The 21,865-nt window shown below is 39.3% G+C and overlaps 1 long non-coding RNA gene across 1 annotated transcript in view; it reads left to right on the top strand.

Annotated features, from left to right (window-relative positions):
- The window catches only part of LOC148327785 (uncharacterized), a 29,494-nt gene extending 20,968 nt beyond the window's left edge, over positions 1-8,526 (top strand). Inside the window, exon 3 of the long non-coding RNA XR_015845832.1 lies at positions 647-8,526. This is a non-coding gene — a long non-coding RNA (uncharacterized LOC148327785). The remainder of the gene's footprint in view (positions 1-646) is intronic.
- Positions 8,527-21,865: the final 13,339 nt, after the last annotated feature.

Here is a 21,865-nt window from a genome sequence, read left to right as displayed (position 1 = left end):
GATTTATATAGTGCTTTTTTGGGGGGACATTCAAAGACGCGTTATGGGGCAAACAATGACAACAAAAAACAGAGACAACAATTAAACATAAAAGAAAAGAGATTAAAGAAATGTCTGTTTGGACAGGTGGTTTTTGAGAAGGCACTTGAAATTTTCTAATTAGTCTGAGTTTTGTGCGGGTGATGGGCATGAGGAGGCGGGTGGAGTCAGCAGAATGGAGGTGGCGGGTGAGACGTTTACGTTGCAAGAGGTCGGAGAGGTGAGTTTTGGAGCAATTTGTAGGGCAATAGAAAAACTTTGTATTGTTGGGGGATGGAGCTAAAGTGCTTCTTGGAGCAGGTTTGGGTGAGGAGGTGAGCGGCGGACCTCTAGATGTATTGCCGTTTTGGGGATGTGTGGAGGGATGTCCAAAGAGGAGGCTATTGCAATAGTCGAGTCTGCAAGTAATGAAAGAACGAATGAGTCGCACATTGACAAACTCTCTTCTCTCCCTTACATTTCACATCATCATTGTTTATTTCCAGGAAAAAAATGGAGATGCATTTACCACATCATATGCCAGCGTCAAGTTATGCCCCATGACAGAGAAACATTTTAATATAACATTTTCTTCTTTCTTCCCATCTCCCGTCTTTCTTCTGAACAGGTCGACATGACGGCAGCAAATTAGTTTGGAGATGCCCTTCACCTGTCTCTGCTTTTGTGGCCTAAACAGCTTTTGCAACAGACAGAAGGTGAAGAAAAAGCAGCAGCAACAGGAAGATGAGAGTGAAAAGGTAGAACAATGGAAGGATCAGGAGACATACGTGTAACGCGCATTGCCGACGTCACCTCTTCTTTTCTTTAGAATGCTAAACAACCAAACTTCAATAGGATGTTTAAGTGTTAATGCCAGATGAGAATCAGACTTTTTAGCATGTCAATGTTTTTCAGACCACGGTTGAGTTCCTCGCTTATTTCAGACTTGAAACGTTGATGAGGAGCCAAGTTTAATATTTACTTCTTAACTGTCTGAAATCAGCAGCCACAAGATATTGTGCGTTGTTTTAATGAATTCCCATTACCCATTCCTCGCATGTTATTATGGTTGTATTGTATTTCGTGTGTGTGTGGGGCTGTGTGTGTGTGTGTTTGCTTTTGGGGGTCGAATACTTTTTAATTTCCAATTTTATACCGTTTATCGCTTGTATTTGCCAGTGCCCAATTTGGTCACGTGAAGTCAGCAGGATCCAGAAATCCATTATTTCTCTCTTCACACCTCTCAGTGATACCCCATTTCTCTTTTCTCGTCCTTAATCGCCATTCCACACTGAATTGGAACCGAAGCCGTGCGGAGTGCTGATGCTCCTGCATCTCCCGTTCATGTCAGTTCAACTTAGGGAGAATTCCAACTTGGTGAGAAACTCGACAGCCATTTCCAAAGTCACCCGCGGTGCGCTGGAGCTCATCTAGATTTTCACACTGAGCTGGGCACGATCGAAAACTGAGCAGCTGTCCAATCAGCAGCGTCACTCAAGTGTAAAGATAGGAGTCAGGGGTCAGAATGAGCAACAGGGTTTGTGAGAATTCCCTCCTCAGACACCAGAACTTCTCGGTCTCATTAATAGAGAGGCAAGTAATTACAAACACACAGAAAGCGCTGCAGAGCCATCAATTCATGTCCTCCAGTGAGCGTGTCTGCCCATAAATACCACCGCAGTGTATATTCAGCAATCACCTGTTGGAATGTGTGAGTTTAGAATGCCTCTGAGTGCATCTTGGCTCCAACAATACATTTTCAAGCCCGAAACAAGTGGATAAAATATCCATTTACGCACGACAGCACTGCCTTTTCAAAATTCACATGAAGACCCAAAGACAAAGATGCACGAACACACACACTTACACACACATATTCATAGGTCTCATTAGTGTTTGTGATTATGCATCACACGTCCAGTCAGGCAGTGGAGATGTAATTAACCTTTTCCAGCAGGAAACAGATGCCTGGATGTCGCACTCACATAAACATACACAATGACACACACACGCCCGCTGTCAGGGAAACAAAGCCAACGTCACGGTGTCACGGAAACAAAATCCCCAAAAGCAGCGCCTGGCACTCCATGATAATCCCCCTCCTTGCATATTACATTCAGGGTTTATAGAACAGATCCGCGGTGCCGTCTCCACCCGGACTCTGCTCTTTCAGACTGTCTTTCAGCCTATTAAAATATGGACAGCCGTGATTGTGCAAATGTGCAATTCTGCATCGAATTGCAGATTGTTTACCATTACTCTCACTACAAGCTTTGAAATTGAACAAAGCTGAAGTCATTTCACAGTGGAGAACACCTATTATGATTCACAATGTTCCAACACTGCTCTAATGAGAAAGAGAGCGAGTGAGAGTATTGGTTGGAAAACGATAGAGAGGAAGACAGAAAAGATGAGAAGGACGAATGAATGCGGAAGAGGGGGGTCGAACTCTAGACGGAGCAGTCATGCTAATTGGCTACAGCGGATAACTTTCTAAGATGGGGGATGTGTGTGGTGGGGGGGTGATGATAGGGTTAGGGAGTAGGATAGCAATGGAAAGAACAGCCTGATCTGTCAGCATTACATTCGTTTAATGCTCACTCCATTTCACCTCATTAATAAGAGAAATGTGCGCTTCAGTAATGGCGAATGACTTGAAATTGGTAACGATGCACTAATCACACACGTACGTGCGCGCATTGGGGGGGATATTTTCTCTTCCTCCTTTATGGATCACAGAAATGCTCAGGGATTATAATTCAAGGACAAAAATATAAAAATAGAAGGGTGGTGCACGACTTCTGTGGTAGTGGGATGGGAGGAGGGATGGTTGGAGGAGGTGTGTATGTGTGAGAGGGAGGTTAGAGAAAAAAATGAGTCCTGTCGCATTAGATTTGGGTCAAGAATGGGGGAGACGAAGCAGAGGAACAGGCGAGTATTACAGACGGTGGGGAGATTCATCACTTGCTTCACTCTTAGTCTCTCTCCTCTCCCTTGAAACTTCATCACTTTCTTTTCTTTCACACAAATACACACCTATGCAAACACATACACCATAGGAAGAGGGTGAGGTATTAGTGGGGGGGGAAAGAAGGCTCTAAAGACAAAAGACTAGCAGCAGGGAAGAAAAAGAGCAGAAGAGAGAATATATAATGGGGAGAGAAAGTGAGGCTAAACCTCAGATGAGTTACATCTTATTAGAATATTTATATATGCAATTCCATCCCTGGGTTTTCGCTGTATAATGAGTGAATTTGAAGTGCTAATTCCAATTTGACTAGAGCTCTAATGATAGCTCACGTGTTTAACTTTAAAATCATGTGTGCAATAATTTGAGGATGTGAAAATCTTAGCCTCATTTTTCCTGGGAGAGGAATCTTCAACCCATCATTAATAATGAGTGATATGGAGACAAAAAATCTTATATCATGATATGAGCCATTTTATATCACAATAAATATATACCCTCTTTTACTGGTCCACCCCCGTCCTCCGTCTATGACCTGCGCACCCGTTTGTCATCGTTCCTCCGTCCTTATTCATAAAATAATCTGTCTCCATCCTTTTAAAGCACTTCAGTCCTTACATTTCAACAGTCTGTCCCCCACATCAATTAAGTGATTATCAAAAAAGACAGATGGATGACGAGAGGCTAACAGCAGAGGTTTTATAATTCCGAAACATTCCTTAAAGCGCATTATCTGGTTAATTTTGTATTCACATCTACTTACTGTAATTTCCGAACTACAAAACACAACTAATTAAAAAGCACAATAGCTAAATGTAGCCATAAAAACAGATTTGTAAATACATGAGCCCATTTGGACTACAGTCACGGGTCTCCACATTAATGAAATGAGGTATTTTCTATATTATAAACACTCAAAGGCACTTTTTGTCTCTAAATGAGGCAGCAGCCAGTTATTGTTACACAGCGTACCGGATCCTTTCTCAGATTCCTGTTGTCACGTGGCAAATTCACAAATGATCTTGGACCGGGGTCACACTGTCGAGGTGGCTGTATTTATTGCACTTCATCCCGTTGCTAAAATTAAACACAACTTAAGATGCTTATTTTGGCTCTCAATTGCTTCTTCAAACAGCCCCGGGGTGTCACTTCTGTGTTTTTGAGTCTCACGCTCTCTCTCGCACTCTTTCTCTCAGGTGAACTCTCAGTTAAAGGGCCAGTACACACAACGGCATTGCAAGATTTCATTCTGCTATGAGTGCAAATATTTTAATTCAATACCGGTACTTGATAGGGATGATTAATTACAGGGATGGACGAAAACCCACTTCCGCCCTTGCTATGTCCGTCGATTTAAAAAAAATAAAATTCTCAATCTCTGTCCTGCGTCCCCAAATGGGGGTCCATCCGTACGAGATGTGGGGACGGACCGTACTGTCCTTGGGACTGAATGCCCATCTCTGCATAATGACTAGTAACTTTTCTTTCTAACTTACTTTATTTGAGAGTGACAATAAATATCCCAGCACAAATGAGAAATTCATTCGGTATGCTGCAATATAACCGTATTAAATTCAAGCAAAACACAATAAAAATATGTTTTTCCCTAAAGTGGACAGTTTTAAGTTTCTGGTGCCTATAACCCTGTAGTGCAGCCAGTGCAGTAGATCACTTGATATCTTTGTTGACACACATCCTTTGGATCTCCGTGTTCTGTTTTTTGTGCTTCTTCCCGTCTAACTGCTTGAACCCAAAATGTAACTAAACCAAAGATGTAGCCGCTCTTTCGGGTACAAGTGCCTTATGGGTTGTGCGGCACACTGTCTCTGTCTGTTGTGACTGCAGAAATGATGTCGCAAAATAAAAGAAGAAGCAAATGTTAAGTTCTTCTTATTTTTTGTGACTTAGATAAACAGAGTGCATGGATAATGACAAAAAAATAATACTGTAATGACGCTGGAATTCCCAGAATTCCTTGAGGTGGCCCTTTTGTAAGTAGTTATTTATGATGCGTTTGTTGTTCTTTCCATTGTAGTAGTAGTCGTTATGTGACCTAACCTAGCTCGTTATTCATTTTCATTAACAGTTTTTTAGAAATGTACCTTCATTTTGTATTGCGTGATGTTTTATTACCGCTCTTGGTTGTTTCTCACTACACAAGCTTATTGCCATAGAATGCTGTTGCCATGCTGAGGAAAAAGTTATTTTTCAGTGAAGCTTACTGCATCTCTTGTTCTTGCGGCTCACTATTGCCACAATTCAGTATAGCTTGTGGAAAACTTTGCTTGAAAAATGGATAAACAACGATAGGGAGAATGGAATATATATGGCACGTCCTTACAATATTCACAATATAGCATATCACTCAGCTGTAATTAATTCTACATGACACAGCTCAGCCTTGTTTTCTGTGTGCCCTCATGTGCATCGGTCTGTGATTGCTACACATTGCTAACTCATATCAGTCCTGTTTTTCTAATGAAGGTGATGGTCTGTCGGGCCAGTTAATGGGACTTAAAGGCATAGCATTGATGGACTGCAGATTAAGTCACATATGGGAAGAGCCACCACTGCACTTGGTTTTCCCACCAGTCCCCAAGCAGCAGCAGTGAAGAAACCAAGAGGGCAGATCAAAATTAACTGAACAATATAGAGGACTATTTTAGCTTTAAAATGGATTGTGGCTGATCTGTCAGGGCAACTTTTTTTCAATTTCTTCAAAGGGAATCGTGCTTCAAGATAAAATTAATTTGCTGGCACCACCATATTATTCATAAATCACGGACTAATTTACTATTTAACATACAGTATAAAAATATAGATTTTCCTCAATTCCTCCTAGGGTACGACGGTCTTTGTTCATTTACACTGTACATTTATTAGATTTGACATTTTACTCTGATTTTTAAGTGTACCTATTGTGAAACCATAAGAATTCATTAAAATTGCCTCTTTAAATAATATTTTAACAAGAATTGACTGTCATAAAAAGGGTATGATTCAATGGCATTGTTAACGAAAATTAACAAAAAAAAACTGAGTTGATTTATGGTAGTATTAAAATGTGCCCCAAATGTGAATTCTTTGACTGCAATACCCATTCACATAACATCCAGCATATATATTTCTTTAGTGTTCAGTTTCTGTAGCGCAGTTACTCTCATGTTCATATTTTACCACCTCTGCATTTGACTTTAGAGGTTCCACTGTTGTACAAAACAGCATCAGTTTGTACCAAAACACACTGCCTTGATTTTCATTCAAACTCACCCTAACATTTAATGATAACAAGATTCTATTGGTCAAGCTAAATCAATCTTTATCACGGAGGAACAGAAAGATGAGTGGTGAGGTGAGGAGCGATCGCAATCCATATTAACTTCCTCTCATCTCCAATTTGCGCCTGTGAGCAAACATTAAACACCAGCATGCAAGCACCGCGAATCGGACAGTGCTAACTATCTTAAAGAGAGATCAGAGCTCCAGCCACGAACACAAGTACGCGCTGATTGGACACATCAGGCATCTTATATCAAGGTCTGTGATGCAGACCTTAGCGATGTGACATGGAAAATAAAACTGCCACTGTTAAATAATGTCTCCCTTCTCGAGAAGAAAACAAGGTGGGGTGCAGATTACGGCAGATTCTTTCAAGCTGTGCCAACCTGGGGTGTGTTCCATGCTCATTACCAGCACTCACTCGTTCGCAACTAATCTTACCGTGATTTGTGTTTGCCTGCCAGCCTCCAAATACTCTTTGTGATGGAAAAGCAATCCTGTCACCTTCAAGAGATAGGATGGATGTTTGAGAGTCCTTGGAATTAAGTTGAGTTTTAAAGTGCTATAAAAGTTACACCTGGTATTTTACCAAGGTGACTGTTCCAAAAGACTCAGAGAAACAGTTGAGATTCAGGACCTCAGAAATTGTGGAGGGAAATTTTGATGCCCGTTTTTCATTTTCACTACAGAATCAGAACAGAAGCTGCTTTTAGTACAGATTGAATCTTCACTTTTTCGATGGCTGAAGGTCACACTATTGGCACATTAATACACCTTTTCATTGTACTGAATGGCAGCTTTTATAAATATTAAATTCAACATGCGCTGAACCTTCTTATTGTTATCTGCAACCTTCCAAAATTCACATTGTTCTATATTAAGAAAGAAATGTTTGTCATTAAAAAAAAAAGCATTTCAAACTCTTGTCAAGGGCCACATCATAGTTAGTTTCCTAACAGTTGGGACTATGAAGCAAAATAAATGTACGATCACCTCATTTTACATTTATATGACAAATCAATGAATAAATACTTTTGAAACAAATAACAGTAAAAGCTATTTGTTCAATTATTATTTTTACTTTATAGACGATATTGGTAACAAAAAAATTGTGATTTTGGTATTTTATCACGAAACATAAAGTCGATGCACATAATGAGCTTTGGTGGGCCCCATAAAATGATATAGCAGACCAGATCTGGCCCCTGGGTTTTGAGTTTGACACCTGTGATCTAGGAGCTGTGAACAGATCTTTGTTTCACACATGTAATGTCAGACCACCATCATCAATGGCGTATATTGCCTTTTACCTGCTGCATATCTCCCTCCTTCCTATCCCAAGACAATTCAACTCCCAACCCAACGGGCCTCCCACCTACACACACACACACGCACACACAGACAGCCTCTGAAAGCGGTCGATACCAGAGCAGCTATTGAGCAATGGCTGTGGTCTAAATGAGACTTTGATTTTTCAGGTGGTGTTAGCCCCCTGTAAACCAGAGTGTCTACTCGTTCCTCGGAGACCACTTCCCAAATCATTCATTGATGTAGCATGTGCTTCAAACAGCATTTGATTTTGTTGCGCGCAAGAACAATACTTTGCATTACAAAGCCGATAGCATTCAATAAGACGGGTTCATCGAGGAATCTAATGAGTTGATTTCCTGAGGGTTACAGTCTCTTCTAAAACAAGCAAGCAAAGCTATCATTTGAACACAAAAGTAGAACAATACTTGAGTTACTCCCCCAGAAACTTTCAATTTGTGCCAACTTGTGTATTGTATTTCTTGGATATTTAGCGCTGCACCGAAATCAATTCAGTCAGCCCTGATTCTAAACATGAAAAGGACCCAAGTGGTTGCCTAGACAAAGAAAAAACAAAAGCAGTCTACAATAGATACAATGTATACACAAAGAAACCCCTTTTCAAAATAATATTCCGACAACACAGGTGTGTTTATTACTCAACTCATTTTCTACTTAGTGTCCATATTATTACTTCTTTGCAGCTCAATAAATGTGAATTGAGATGCACCCGAGAGGTGTTTGACAGACTCTGAAAAACACCGTGGCGTGGTGAGATACATAAACATGAGGCCAGAGGGTGTCACAGAGAGACATTGTGAGGAAAGAAATATAATTACAAGCCATCAGAAAGGTTGGCTGGCATTGACAAGCGTTTACGCCATTCAGGACACTGGTTAATCAGTTGACTGTCATCGACAAGCTCTTAGTGTATTTAAAAAAAACAAAAAAACACCCAAAACACCAATCAGTTTATCAGAGTGTGAGTGTGTGAGTGTGAAGTGAAGGAGTGTGTTTAAAATGCAATGCACGTCAAGAGTCCTAGGGAGCCCTTTTGCTGCAAAGCCTCATTAAAGGGACACTTGCCTTAAAGCAAGGATGTGCTGCCAGACCACACACGTGCACGCACACACGTGCACACAAAAAGTGGATATTCATCTGGGCAAGCAAAATCTGATGCCCATTTCGAGGCAACATTAGCCAAATCCATTAGAGAGCTCAGAGAAGAATTGAAGTGCCTCCGCTGAAATCTCTATCTGGTTTCTTTGCATTCTTTCACGTTTTCCATAACAATAAACTGTATTCCCAAACCCCCAACCACACTCATTCAATGCATCACTGATGTTTTTTCTTTTTTTTTGTCATTTCTCTTTTGGTTGTCTATGCTGTATCTTGTGTGCCTCTTAAAATGCAAATAATGTCAGTACCAAATGATTGAGAAAGCCATATTGCCAGAAAGCCACGATGAAATGATATTGTAATATCTGTCCCAGTTATGAATTAAAGCATGCCCACTCCGTTCTTCCCCTTGGAATGATTCCTCATTTAAATGAAACCTCAAGCTCTGCTGTTGCACCTTACTTTGCCTGATGATATTCTACGTACGTTTTCCAATGCTGTGCATATTTTAATAAAGATAATGTCTCTTTCGATGCAATTGTCTGTGTGTGGTTTGAAAATGATGATGTGGCGATGAATGCCATTTTCCCCAAGCGACTTTCCTACTAATTGGCACGGGATGCATATCTCATCTCACAGGCTCATGTTTGGAGTCTAAAAAAGATGCATCACTCGGAGGCTATAATAGTGATGCAGATCACGACTTCCCTCCCTTCCTCCTACTCCTCACCCAACACAGGCTGATTAAACCGATAAACTGCACCAAAATGAGGGGGAGAAGGAGATGTAAATAATGTAATAGGAGAGTGTTAAACTGAAAGTCTGTGGGAGAGGTGAGAGGAGAGCTCGAGAGGGGGCGGGGGCCAGAGCACAGCACAGAAATAGATGAATAACATCAGCATCTCCATGCATTGTGGGTAATATGGTTAATATCACTTGATTCATTTCATAAATTCTTTATTATTGTGACCTTACAAGCTATGTCCTCACACTGAACCATGGTGTCAGAGAAAATACACACACACACACACGCACACGGTAAATGCTTTATGAGGAGCTATACTATCATGTGGCTTTGATATGTTCTCATTAGCATATCAACACAGAGCTGGCCATCCGATGGGATACAGTAACCCAGGCAACCATGGCTGGATGCTCAATTATGGGAACTGGAGGCACAAATTGAGTCTCCCAGACTTCATTTTAATCTGTCAACCAAGGAAAAAGACTAGAGTGACCAAGTGAATCAGAAATATTTGCACCCACGAGTGATTTTTTTCCAAATATATGCTGTAAGTTCCTTTAAAAGAAATACTACATAGGAACCTCTAAATGCAAAACAGTTTTCCCATAGGAAATAATTTAATGCAAATATGAAAAAAATGTAGTACCTAATTATGCAGCAATTAAAATATCTCTTGTGTGACAATTGATAGTAATATTACAACAACTTCATCTTCATAAAATGCTCAAGTTCATTGTTGATGAATGAGCGATGTTTTAGGGCTGTGCAAGACAGGTTGGGCACAAAATATATCATAAATATCAGTCCTTTAATACTGAACATAGGTTGTTATAGAAGTCCAAGTGGCAAAAATAATAATAACGATAACAGCAATAATACTACTAATATTAATAATAAGATACTGGTGCATTGGAATTGTCCATTAAGAACAATAATAGTATGTGAGAGAAAAAATTATTTTATCAGGGTGTGAGCCAGTTCGGGCACAGCATGTTGTGGGTTATTAACCAATGAGAGATGCTGTCTTTGCACTCGCTGCAGAAAGTTCTCACCGTGCGATCTGTCTCGTTCTTTTCCGGACACGACGTAAATGGTTGCAGTTGTAATTTTCGGCTGCGTTATAGCAGTGATTTGGGAATAAAAAGAAAGGAGAGAGAGGCATTCTACTGGCACTAAGTGTACTAAGAAGCTGAGCGTTATGTGTGTTGAGCTGACTTGTAAAAATGTAAAATTGAGTTAATCTCTTAGATATCAAGTATTAATTTGTGGCGAACGTAGCTGTAAAGTAAAGGGTTCAGGGGTGGTGGCAAGCCAACCCAAAAGTGAACTTGAGTGATGTGTGAAATCCGGACAATGACAGCCTTGGAGGTCAACTGAAGGTACAACATCGAACACGTGGATACAGAAAATCAGAATGCCCATTATTGTCATTATACTCAGTGTACTATATATATATAAAATAAAGGGTGGGATACAAAGCCTCTTAAACCCAGATTGGTTCACGCCAAGAACAACTGTTGAGGTGCAACTTGTAATAATTTGTTTTCAACTATTTTGTGAATTTTGTTAAGGTTGCAGAAAACTGTACAAGTAGGACCCAAAAGCGTGTAGAAGAGAAGGAGAGAGTTGACATCAGGTTTAATGGTTTTTCCATTGTACACGAGCTGTGTCCAATCGTGAGTCCAATCAGTCAGGGAGTTGGTGGGGTTCTGAGGGGCCGGAAATTCAGCGAGGAGTTGAGGGGTGACCCAAGGGATCCTTGGTAGGAGAGTTGAACTTGCAATGGCGTGGTGAGAGAGGCTGGAATCGGAGCGCTTCCTTAATTCTCTGGAGGCCCGCTGCGCGAGTGAGAACAAATGTCAAGACAAGCGAGCTCGATAATCGAAATACTACGTATTGAGGACTGTAGTGTTAGCGAAAGTACCTCTGGCATCTATGCTGGTCTGATTGGCTCTTAAACAGTGTTGATTGAAGATATCATGCAGGAGCGAATGGGTGGCCTCCAGAAAAAGCCATGCCCTGTCTGAAGCGGAAAGCCACGCAGGACCGAGAAGGTAGAGCACAGGAGCTAGTCCCGCCAAAATAAAACCCATGAACCAAAAAACACAAATTCAATGATGTTCAAATTAGTTTATTATTAATTTATGGTTTTGGTGCATATATAACATAAAAATAAGATGAATGGTGAAAAGATATATATGAGAAGAAGATTTTGGCATTACATTTAAAAATGATAAATACCTAAATGAGTACTCATAAGTTAGATTTAAATTAAAAAAAATATTTCACAGCAGAATTGAGAAATAAGGTAACAAGGACATTTTGATTTTTCTTTATTTTTTGCTGCATTGCTAAGTGACCAAGTTTTTTTTTGTTCAAGACAAGTATATGTCATATAAATCTGAGTGTTGTCTTTGCGTCTGCCTCTCCCCTTTTGTATGAACATTATTGGTTCCCGAGAACCGAACCTTGTTTAGCTTTTGCGGGTGCAAGGGGGATTGGTACATACAAGGGTGCTTCATAGTCATTCAGAACTCTACTACCACGTTAGACCATTACAACAGCATCGTAAAAGTCAAAACGCTCATGAAGGCCTTAACACTCACGAGCAAATCTGAGGTCGACCTTGTTAATATTAACATATTGATGTCTTCAGGTCGCGAGTCTTTATATACATGTCAAGTTTGGGATTTTTTGGAGCATGTGCAGGGGAGTTAATAACCATTTCATCCTTTGTGGCGGAGAAAATATTAAACGCAAACTTTGATGCCCCGTCCCTATCATATAGATAGATATATTTGTGTTATATAAGTGTTTTTCCCCGATAAGATGGTACAACCGAGTTTTCGTGCATACTTAGCGTGTTAAAAAATTTAATCAACGGCGGAGAAAAATACTTTAATTAATGCATTAATACGAATGAAATCTCTCCTCAAAATGACCCGCACGTATGAACGTATCTTTTTATTATCTCATATCTCATCATATCTGCATAGGAGCGATTCGGGAGAAGGTAGAAATACAGTAAGCAGCAAGTAAAAAAGTCATCTTCCCAAATCGCTTCACTTCCAATATGGCTACAATCAGGAGCATCGCTAGGCATGAATCTCTACTGGGACACAGGCCCCTTAGGACATTGGTCTGCAACCAAGTACCCCTAAATACTACACACAGAGATATATTTAGAAAAAAAAAAGTTCTGTTACAGCGCATATTTACATTATCATCACATCAAGAACGTAACAGATATTTTTCCCACGAAATATCACTCAGACTATAAAGCGGTTCATGGCAGAATGGTAAATGCTTTTCTACTTGTATAGTGCTTTTCCACCTTTTAACTATATTTTTCCAGTCCAAGTCCTTCACACTGACGTCGCATCTATCACTGATGACTTCTACTACCGATGACACAGCATCGGGAGCAACTGGAGGTTCAGCATCTTGCTCCAGGATTTCTTGACATGGTTACAATGGCAGAGGATCGAACTCACAAACCTCAAGTTTAGGAAGCGACCACTCTCCCACTGATCCACGCCATCCCCACCAAAAAAATAATTTGTGGACCACTGACCTACTATATCCCCTTCCACTCTTCGACAAACGCGCCCGCACACCTATACACACACATACACAAAACCACTACTACACTATTACTAAATAGATATAGATGATACAAGATAGAAATTAATGTACAAATACAGATTATATATTTCCACAACTATGAACACTTTGAACACTACCACAAAATCAAAGAAAAGCTGTTCTCGTTTCACATTACCAGACCTCAAGACCTCAGCATTGTGCGCGCAGCATACCACACCCGGGGGAAAGCTGTGTGTGTGGATTTGATGGTTAGCGCCGGGTAATGTCAAGTGATCGATACGCCATATCCGAATACAACACTAAACTGTCTTTGTATTGATATCACCATTCTTGTTAGTAAAAATGTTTTTCCTTTTTAAAGTATTTTTCTTTTTTTATTTTATTCATGTGGGGTACAAAATTGCATTGAGTATTTTTCTGGGTATTGATATCAATTTTAAAATGTTAGTATGGTGACATGGAGCTTCTGAGTAGGTCAAGGCGAAATTGGTTAAGCTAACTGTATTTTGCTCTTCCAGGCACACCAGTCGTGTTTTAGTCTCATTGGCCTGTCGTTACTGTGACAGAGGACAGGCTCTCCATGCAGTCGCCTTCCTTTTTTGTAAGTGCCTGCTCTTTGACTCACACCAAGGTTGATGTATGAAAACTCAGTTTCGTAAACCAAACCATCTGCCTTCTGTTCTTTTTATCCCTTGATATTTGACAACCAAATAGAAAATGAAAACGTATGTGCCAATGTATTTTAATATATTGTTGACAAGTGATGGGCCTGGCAGCACAGACGCGTCTCGGGGCATGTGTCAAGCTCATGAGTGAAGCCTCAGGTCGGTGGATCACTTTAAGAAAAAGTCATGAGAAGGTTCAGCCGCTGTGTCGCTCATCACGAACTGTCACTGAGCGCCAAACTTTATAAGGAAGCGCATCTGTCAACGGGTTGCATGCGTCTCTGCCAAAAGAATCGCATCATTTGACGCACTTCTCCCCTTCAAGCCACTGTGATAGGGAGTCGAAGAAAAAGGAAGGATTCCACCATGTGCGACCATTTTGCTCATTTACAAATTACAAGTTTTCATTTTATTGTTTCATCCTGTGCCTATAATTCGATATTTTTATTAAGTTTTATATTTCCTACCATTGCGGAACAGACAGTTGGAAACAGTATCACTTTTTCCATTATTTGTAAAGAAAACGTGAGAAAATTTAAATGGTGTGTGAGTACGTTACAGCCTGCAAAGATGACGACACAATACACATGAACATAATCATGGCTGAGCAGGCAATAGTTTACCAAATTTGAATATAACAACTCCAACAGCATTTTTTGAGCGTTTGTGTTCAGTGGGGTATTTAATGGGCAGAGATTGCGGGGTCAATACAAAACTCGCTTCTATTATTAGAATTAGAAATTAGAAATCCCTTTATTGTCATTGTACTCAAGTGTGCAACGAGATTAGAGTTTTGGAGAAGACAAATTGAATACTCCTGCACAAAGAAAACAAACACAATTCTGATCTGTGCATGATTGTAGATGCAAAAAGTGAAAAAAAAGAAGAAAGTTAGGCTGCGTTTAATGAATGACAGGAGGCTTTTTCTCATTGTGCACACATACAGTACCTCCCAAAGACACAACACTTAAATGAACATATCGATCAGTGTTTCTCATACATTCATTTCCTCACAAAGGGCGGCAGGGGGAGCGAGGAGAAGAAAAGGTGAGAGGAAAGTAGCAATGAAAAGTCTGGAGCTTTAGAAAAGCTTCACACTCACAAAGGCAGGCTTTCCCCCCCAAAAGACTCTTGGGGAGGAGGCTTTGTGGCTGTACAATTCAATTCACCTATTCAGAGATAGTCTTTCGAGTTGCACAACACACAAGCTGCTGTGTGTAAAAAAATGTTTCAACTTGCTTTGAATGGGCCTGTTAACAGTTACAATGACTGCATACATTTTGGGTTCTTCAGATCTATTCGAACTCTATGTGCCCTAGCGAGTCCACAAAAATGTCCAATCTTAAACCTGTGCGACAAAATCCCAGAATCAACATCAAATACTGTTGAAAACTCTCAAATATCCCTTTACATTAACCAGCATTTTAAAAATCTGCCTCTAAAGTCGCTCAAAACTTGCTCTAATCTCCATGCAAAAGGTCACAGCATACAAGATGCCCACTTTTTGTGACACTTATTTGATAGGCTGACAGCTGTGGATTACAATACTTGAATCATTAATTGATCTGCACTAGTTTATTTGATTTTATTTGATTGATTTATTGAATATATAAACATATTACAAGATAAAAACAAGATTAAAAGAAAAAAAGAAAGAGAAAGAAAATCATCAGTAGATGTCACAGTTCAACTTGATTTACATGTTCAAGAGGAGTAGGAAGAAGTGCAATACTTATCTAGTCCTACCCCTTAGCTTACTTATTAAATAGTTATATAGTTACACTGGTAGATAAATATACAAAGAATTATGACACAATAAAAATATACTTCTGTACCAGGTTCATATGACAGCTAAATGTGTATCTAAATGTTGTTCGTATTTCTACTTGATTTATATAATTTTGTAACACTATATTTTTAAATCTTCTTTTGAATACCACTAGTGATTCACACCTTCTCAAGTCATTATCATAATTATTCCATAGATTGACACCTTTGACAGAGACACACATTTGATTTCCATTAGTTCTTATCTTTAATTTTTTAAAGTCTCTTGTGCCCCTCAGGTTATAGCAACAACCTTCTTTAATTTCAAACAGTTTCTGAATTCTGTGGCAGAGTTTCTTGTTTATCCACCTGTATCATTTATAACTGATGGTATAAATGTCAATGATGTTTTACAATAATCACATGAGTACAGTGACGTACTTGCAGCACAATTACCCCAGCAATTATAGCCAAATCTCCTGTATTAGACTTTAATTTCTATAGATACCTTCTATATACTTTCTATATACATAAAAATAAAAAAACATTCAATTGCGCCATACTTTGATGCATTGAAAGTTATTTTCATTAATTTATTTTATTCCCTAGTTGCTCGAACTGCTTCATAATGGTAGGGCCGATTCGTGGGCCGGACTAAAAATCAACCTCCCGCCTTTGTTAATTAACTTTTTTTAAATTTGTCGCCCCCTGTACCTCGCCCCTAAGATTCCATTAATCAAACACAGTTTCAACTTGTACCGCTCCAAGTACTTTTGATCTCAGCCTTTCACAAACTTCCTCTTTACAGGAGTAATGTTAGAGGAAGGAGTTTGACAGTTTCAATAGCACAATAACATACAATGTTAATAAAAGTCGGAGAAGATACCCTCTGAGATGTATGCATACTATAGCCTGACTTCCAAAATGACACTTACCACGTAAACCAGTGTCATCAGCAAATACCACCTATTGCACAAGTGCCAAACTCAAGGACCTGGGGGCCAGATCTGGCCCGCGACCTCATTTTATGTGGCCTGCAAAGGGCAAATCATGTGCGTCAACTTACTGTTTCGAGCACATTTTCTTCACTTTTAACAAGATTTTTTATTTGTTATTTGTTTGTTTATTTGTTACCAATCCGTACTTTTTAAATACATTGAATAGTTGTTGAACAAACAATTACTTACTGACTTATAGTTTCAAAACTGGCTTTCCATCAATTGGTTGTGTGAATGTGATAACGTAAGGTGATCATACATTTATATGGGTTCACAGTCATAACGGCCTTCTGAGGGAAACCATAACTACCATGTGGCACCCCTGACCTACTGGAACAGCTCCAAGTATACACCATTACAGTCCTCTAATTAAATTGCTTGTATTCTATTTACACGTAACGGGTGATGATCAGTACATAACTGGCAAAACCATACACAAGTCAGTTTTACATTTAAAATGTGACATGAATTTCAGATGGATCGCTTTGGAAAACTCATCGAGGCGTGCCTCCTCAGAAACCACTTGGTCACACCTCTTGGGTAGCTGCGCAAGTTTTCACTGGTTATGCAGGAATTAACTTCAGCGTGAACGGCCTTTATAAGTACAAGATCAAAAATACAAGCGGCTGAAGTGAGATTAACCTAAAGAGTGTCTGGGCTCTCCCTCAGAAATAAAATGAGAAGCTCAGTCATCCGAGGGAGGCTCAGAATAGAGCTGCTTCCCCTCCATATTGAGAGGAGCCAAATGAGATGGCTCAAACATCTGTCCTGGACGCCTCCCTTGGTGAGGTGTCCCAAGCCCGACCCACTGGGAGGAGAGCCCTCGGAAGACACGGGGCATACTGGAAAGACTTTGTCTCTCTATGACCTGGGGCATTGTAAATAAACCGGGCGTGATATTGACTTGCAAAGGTTGCTCCCACAGCACGAATGCACATAAGCGGAAGAAAATGGATGAATGACAATAATAGAAGAGGTTTTTTTTTTTCAGGAGGAGAAGCATGGACATCATTATGGTTGCTGTCAGGAAGCCTGACTAAACCTTCAGCGAAGCTACCGCTTCATGTTTGTGTGAGCATATATTGGTACGTCTGTGCCTGACAGCTTGTCTTACATCATTTTTAATGAAAAGCAAACTTTCCCTCCTTCACATCCAAGACAACTCAACTTTACCAGAGAAAAAGAATAAGTTGTCTCCGCTCAATACTGACAGTCCATATATTACTCTTGTATAGCAAATTGTCTGCTACTGCAACTTCTTTCAAGGATTGAAAAACTATACACAATAAGGAATTTTTTCTTACTGTCACAGAAAATATGAGAAAAGAGTTACTTGAGTAGCTGGTCGTCAAGGCGATGCCAATGAGTTTACTTCAATTGGCTGATAATAACAAATTATGCAAGTGTCTCGCTATGGCGACCCGTGATGTGACAAATGGATTTGTGCGAATACTGCTTTTAATGTTGATTATGAAAGGAATCAAAACTTTTCCAAGGTATTTCTCTCATGGCATTTTACACTTTATTATTTGCAAAATTGAATGCCTTTTGCAAGAACAGGCAACTTTGCATTTCCCAGCATCTCCTTGACAATTTCCCATTTCATTCATCTAAGTCCTTGAATTCATCATAGTTTTGACACTTTTTCATGTGTTTAAATAAGAAGCAGGGGTTCAAAGTCTGGATTGGTACTGTACCAAATTCCTCTGTTTTTCTTTTTTTCATCTATCTATCCATCTATCTATCTAGCTAGTTTTCGAAATCCGTCCAAATCCATGAGTCTCTGTTCAGGTTCAATTTTGACTGAACGAAATGGTGTTTTATTTTCACTGGTAGAATCAGATTACTCAGTGGCCACGCTTACAAGGGAGTGTTAAAGTATTGTGCCAATCAGCAACCCAGAAGGCAGACTAATAGGATCTCTCCGGGGACCGGACTGAAGTGAAATTTTTTTAAATTAATGTCCCTGTGAGACTTCTCACATATTATTTACATTACTTAGATAGCAAGAAATGTTTTTAAACCTGGATATTTTACAGATGCAGCATTATTTAGAAAATTGTTATAATCAAAATAATTATTCAGTCGAGATGGCACATTTTTTACGAACAAGCTCGGTTTATATATTTTTGATCAGGAATCTTAAATTAGCTATCATTTTCTTTTTTACCCATTCATTTTATAGAAATTAGTCAAATAAGCGATGACTTGAAAAATGCCTACTTTAAATGAGGAATATGGCCACGCCCCCCCCTCCGCTCTCGCCATGGTACTGTAGAGTCAGTAAAGGGACCGATTACAAACTCTCCATTGGAAATCATTGTACTTTCATTGCTTATAACGTCCAAAAACGGTGATCAATTGGCACCAAGACCACTTCACCATATCAAAAGGACTAACCTCGTGGCTGATTTATATGAGAAAGAGTAAACGTGGAAGCGAGCAGAGCTACGTATGTAGGCTGGGAGGATGTGCACAATGCTTCTAATGCTGCTAATTACAGTGAGGATGTGCGCAACATAAAGCATCAGGCGGGATGTTTATAGAGACTTATATGGCAATGTGAGACATTTATTTGGATGAGGATTGGCCCCATTTTTTTGACTGTAGGCAACGCAACTACAACACACCGTCTACTTTGGAGCTCAACAGCTAGGTCTGAGTTGAGGATTTTCTTCTTCCGATGACGAAGTAGGTTGTCATTATAATACAATTTCAACCTTAAGGGTAAGCTTAACTTACTTTTTCACCAAGGCCACTCAGGGCTTTGCATACACCACTCATCCGAAAATGATATGTTCCAATGCGGCCACACTCGGCTTTGGAGTCAGCCTCCTCGCTGAAACTTTTGTTGGGGATTTTAGTGCTGATGTAATTTTTACATACAAACATATTAGATAAGTGCCAATGTTAAGCTCTGACAAGTGTCCCTTTAAGTATGACTCCAACGAGCGCTACTATTATATATATATATATTTTTTTTTTTGGAAGGGGCAGGGGGTGTTTATCACCCTTACAGAAATGTCATAATTTGAATAAAGGCTGCACATTATATTATTTATCTAACTTTGACCAATCAGACACAACCTAAATGCACATCGCCAACCAATCAGTGAACAGTATCTAGAAGCATAACTAACAGTTAATAACTTGATTAGATAAGAATGCATAAATGAAAAATGTATTTATTTTATTTGATAATAAAGATGTATTTTCTTTAGGTACATATGTTAAATATTGCAACAATGTTGATATTGCAATGCTCAACACCTATACGACATATTGCATGTATTTTTCGGCATGGTGAAGCCCTCATTTATCTATTTTAGATTGTTTGGCAACTTTGAGTGTCATTTCAGTATCTCGAGGCCGGGCCGAGTGTCAACCCTAATAAAACCGACTCCCTCCATATGTTGTGCTGAGTTTTATAACTTGACTTGCTGTTTTGGTGATGCGACTTTGACTTGCTTGATTTATTTTTCCCACAGCAATTTAAGGCTACAATTTGAGACCTACTTGTGACTTGCACTATATGTGACATATGGGTTGTCACTTGGATGGTTCTTTTCTCCCTTTGGTACTCGAAGTGCTTCACACTTTAGTCTCATCTACCTAATGATGACATATCATCAACCTTTAGGTTGGGAAACGACCACTCTACCACTGAGCCATGCCGCCCTGACTTATTCATTCCTCTGGTGGGTACTCAGGTTAATTGTTCCTTTTTTCATCCAGTGGAAGAGCATTTATTTTTTCTGATTATCACTATGTGTTGCTGGAATGGACAAACAAAGATATATATATGTATATATATATATATATATATATATATATATATATATATATATATATATATATATATATATATATATATATATATATATATATATATATATTTCAGAGGAAGTCAGACAAAATGTGGGACATCCTGAGCTCACACTCAATGTTGATCACAACAGAATTACATGGAGCATTGGTCATGGGAAGTCTTGAGAATATTATAATAACATGAAAGTAATTTAAGGATTAAGGATATGTGGCATTTACCCAACATCCCCTTGTAATGTTAGTCTAATATGGACGAATAACGTATGTATGATTAACCCTTCATTAACTACTGTCTTTTGTAAAGTAAGACATTTTTTTTCTGTAAAGCTCTGCAGAGGTGTTGCCGGTTTGTTGGGTCCGTGGGAAGAGAATCGGAAGCCTCATGCATTCTTAGTTTCTGGTATAACAGCGACACCTAAAGGTAAATAACAGCATTGCACCAGCCACACTCACTTCGTAAAGACAATCGAAATACTACATTGTCATGAATTTGTGATTGATATTTCATTTTCATAGAGATAATTAATTATTTATGTAGGAACTTGGTTCAAATCCCACACTTTAGACTGAAAGTCCTGTATTGTGTGGCAAACCCGAGAGATATGCCCGATAAAATCAGTTGGATTAAAAATAACACAATTAGGGTAAAAAATGGACCGATCCACCATTTGGGTCACCTTCCTGCAGTGTTTTTGCAGAGAACAGTGCTGATAAGATACTAAGAACAGGGGTTAGCAACCTTTTTGCAACTGAGAGCGGCTTCTTGGGTACTGATTAATGAGAAGCGCTCCCAGCTTGATACATCCTTCTGAAATTGCCTTTAATCATGTTGTTGCTGTTGTTGTTATGTAATTTTTTCATGTTAATCTGAAAATAATTAGGATGAAAAATATTGCATATTGATATTTTGACACTTTATTTAAAAAAACATCGGCCAGTGTTTACATTTTCAATTGATTTATTTTACAAACGTTGCAAGATAATCACAATGTCCTATCACTGGTGAGCCATTTTTAGAACAGACCTGGGATACCTGGTCCCATGTTAGTGACCCCTGCTGTAGTTGTCCAAGTATGTATGTATGTATGTATGCCTTCATTAAATTTTTTCATGACTTTACTTCATGACTACCTCCCATAAACGCAAACGTTTAAGAAATGTTCTTACACTTTGTGAAAAGCCCAGTTTTTACGTTTTATTTTATTTTCATGATCTGATGTATTTTAGTGAATCAGAATTAATTGGAATTGCAGTCTGCAAAAGTATGCCTCTGTGAGATCGGTTTGTCGCGGTGTGATTTCACAACGAAGGAAATTGTGGTTATCGTGTCAGAGTGGGAGGAAAGGAAAATGACACTTTTTTTAAATGTCTCAACACGAGTGGTGATGACTGACAAAAAAAGCTCCTGGGCCTCTCTAATACATCAGAAATTGCTTGTCTGCAGTTGCTGAGGTGAAGAAAAACAGGGGCGTTTCTAGAGCCCTGGGGGTCTACGGGCAAGAATGACCATGGAGTCCCCCCCACCCCCAAAAATAAATACACATATATTTTTCACAGGACTGCG

This window comes from Idiotropiscis lumnitzeri, chromosome 11, assembly GCF_059441095.1.
Source record: "Idiotropiscis lumnitzeri isolate Australia: NSW breed Sydney's pygmy pipehorse chromosome 11, RoL_Ilum_1.0, whole genome shotgun sequence".
Lineage (NCBI taxonomy): Eukaryota > Metazoa > Chordata > Actinopteri > Syngnathiformes > Syngnathidae > Idiotropiscis > Idiotropiscis lumnitzeri.
The sequence above is the reverse complement of the archived record's forward strand: the minus strand, read 5'-3'. Positions and strand labels throughout refer to the sequence as shown.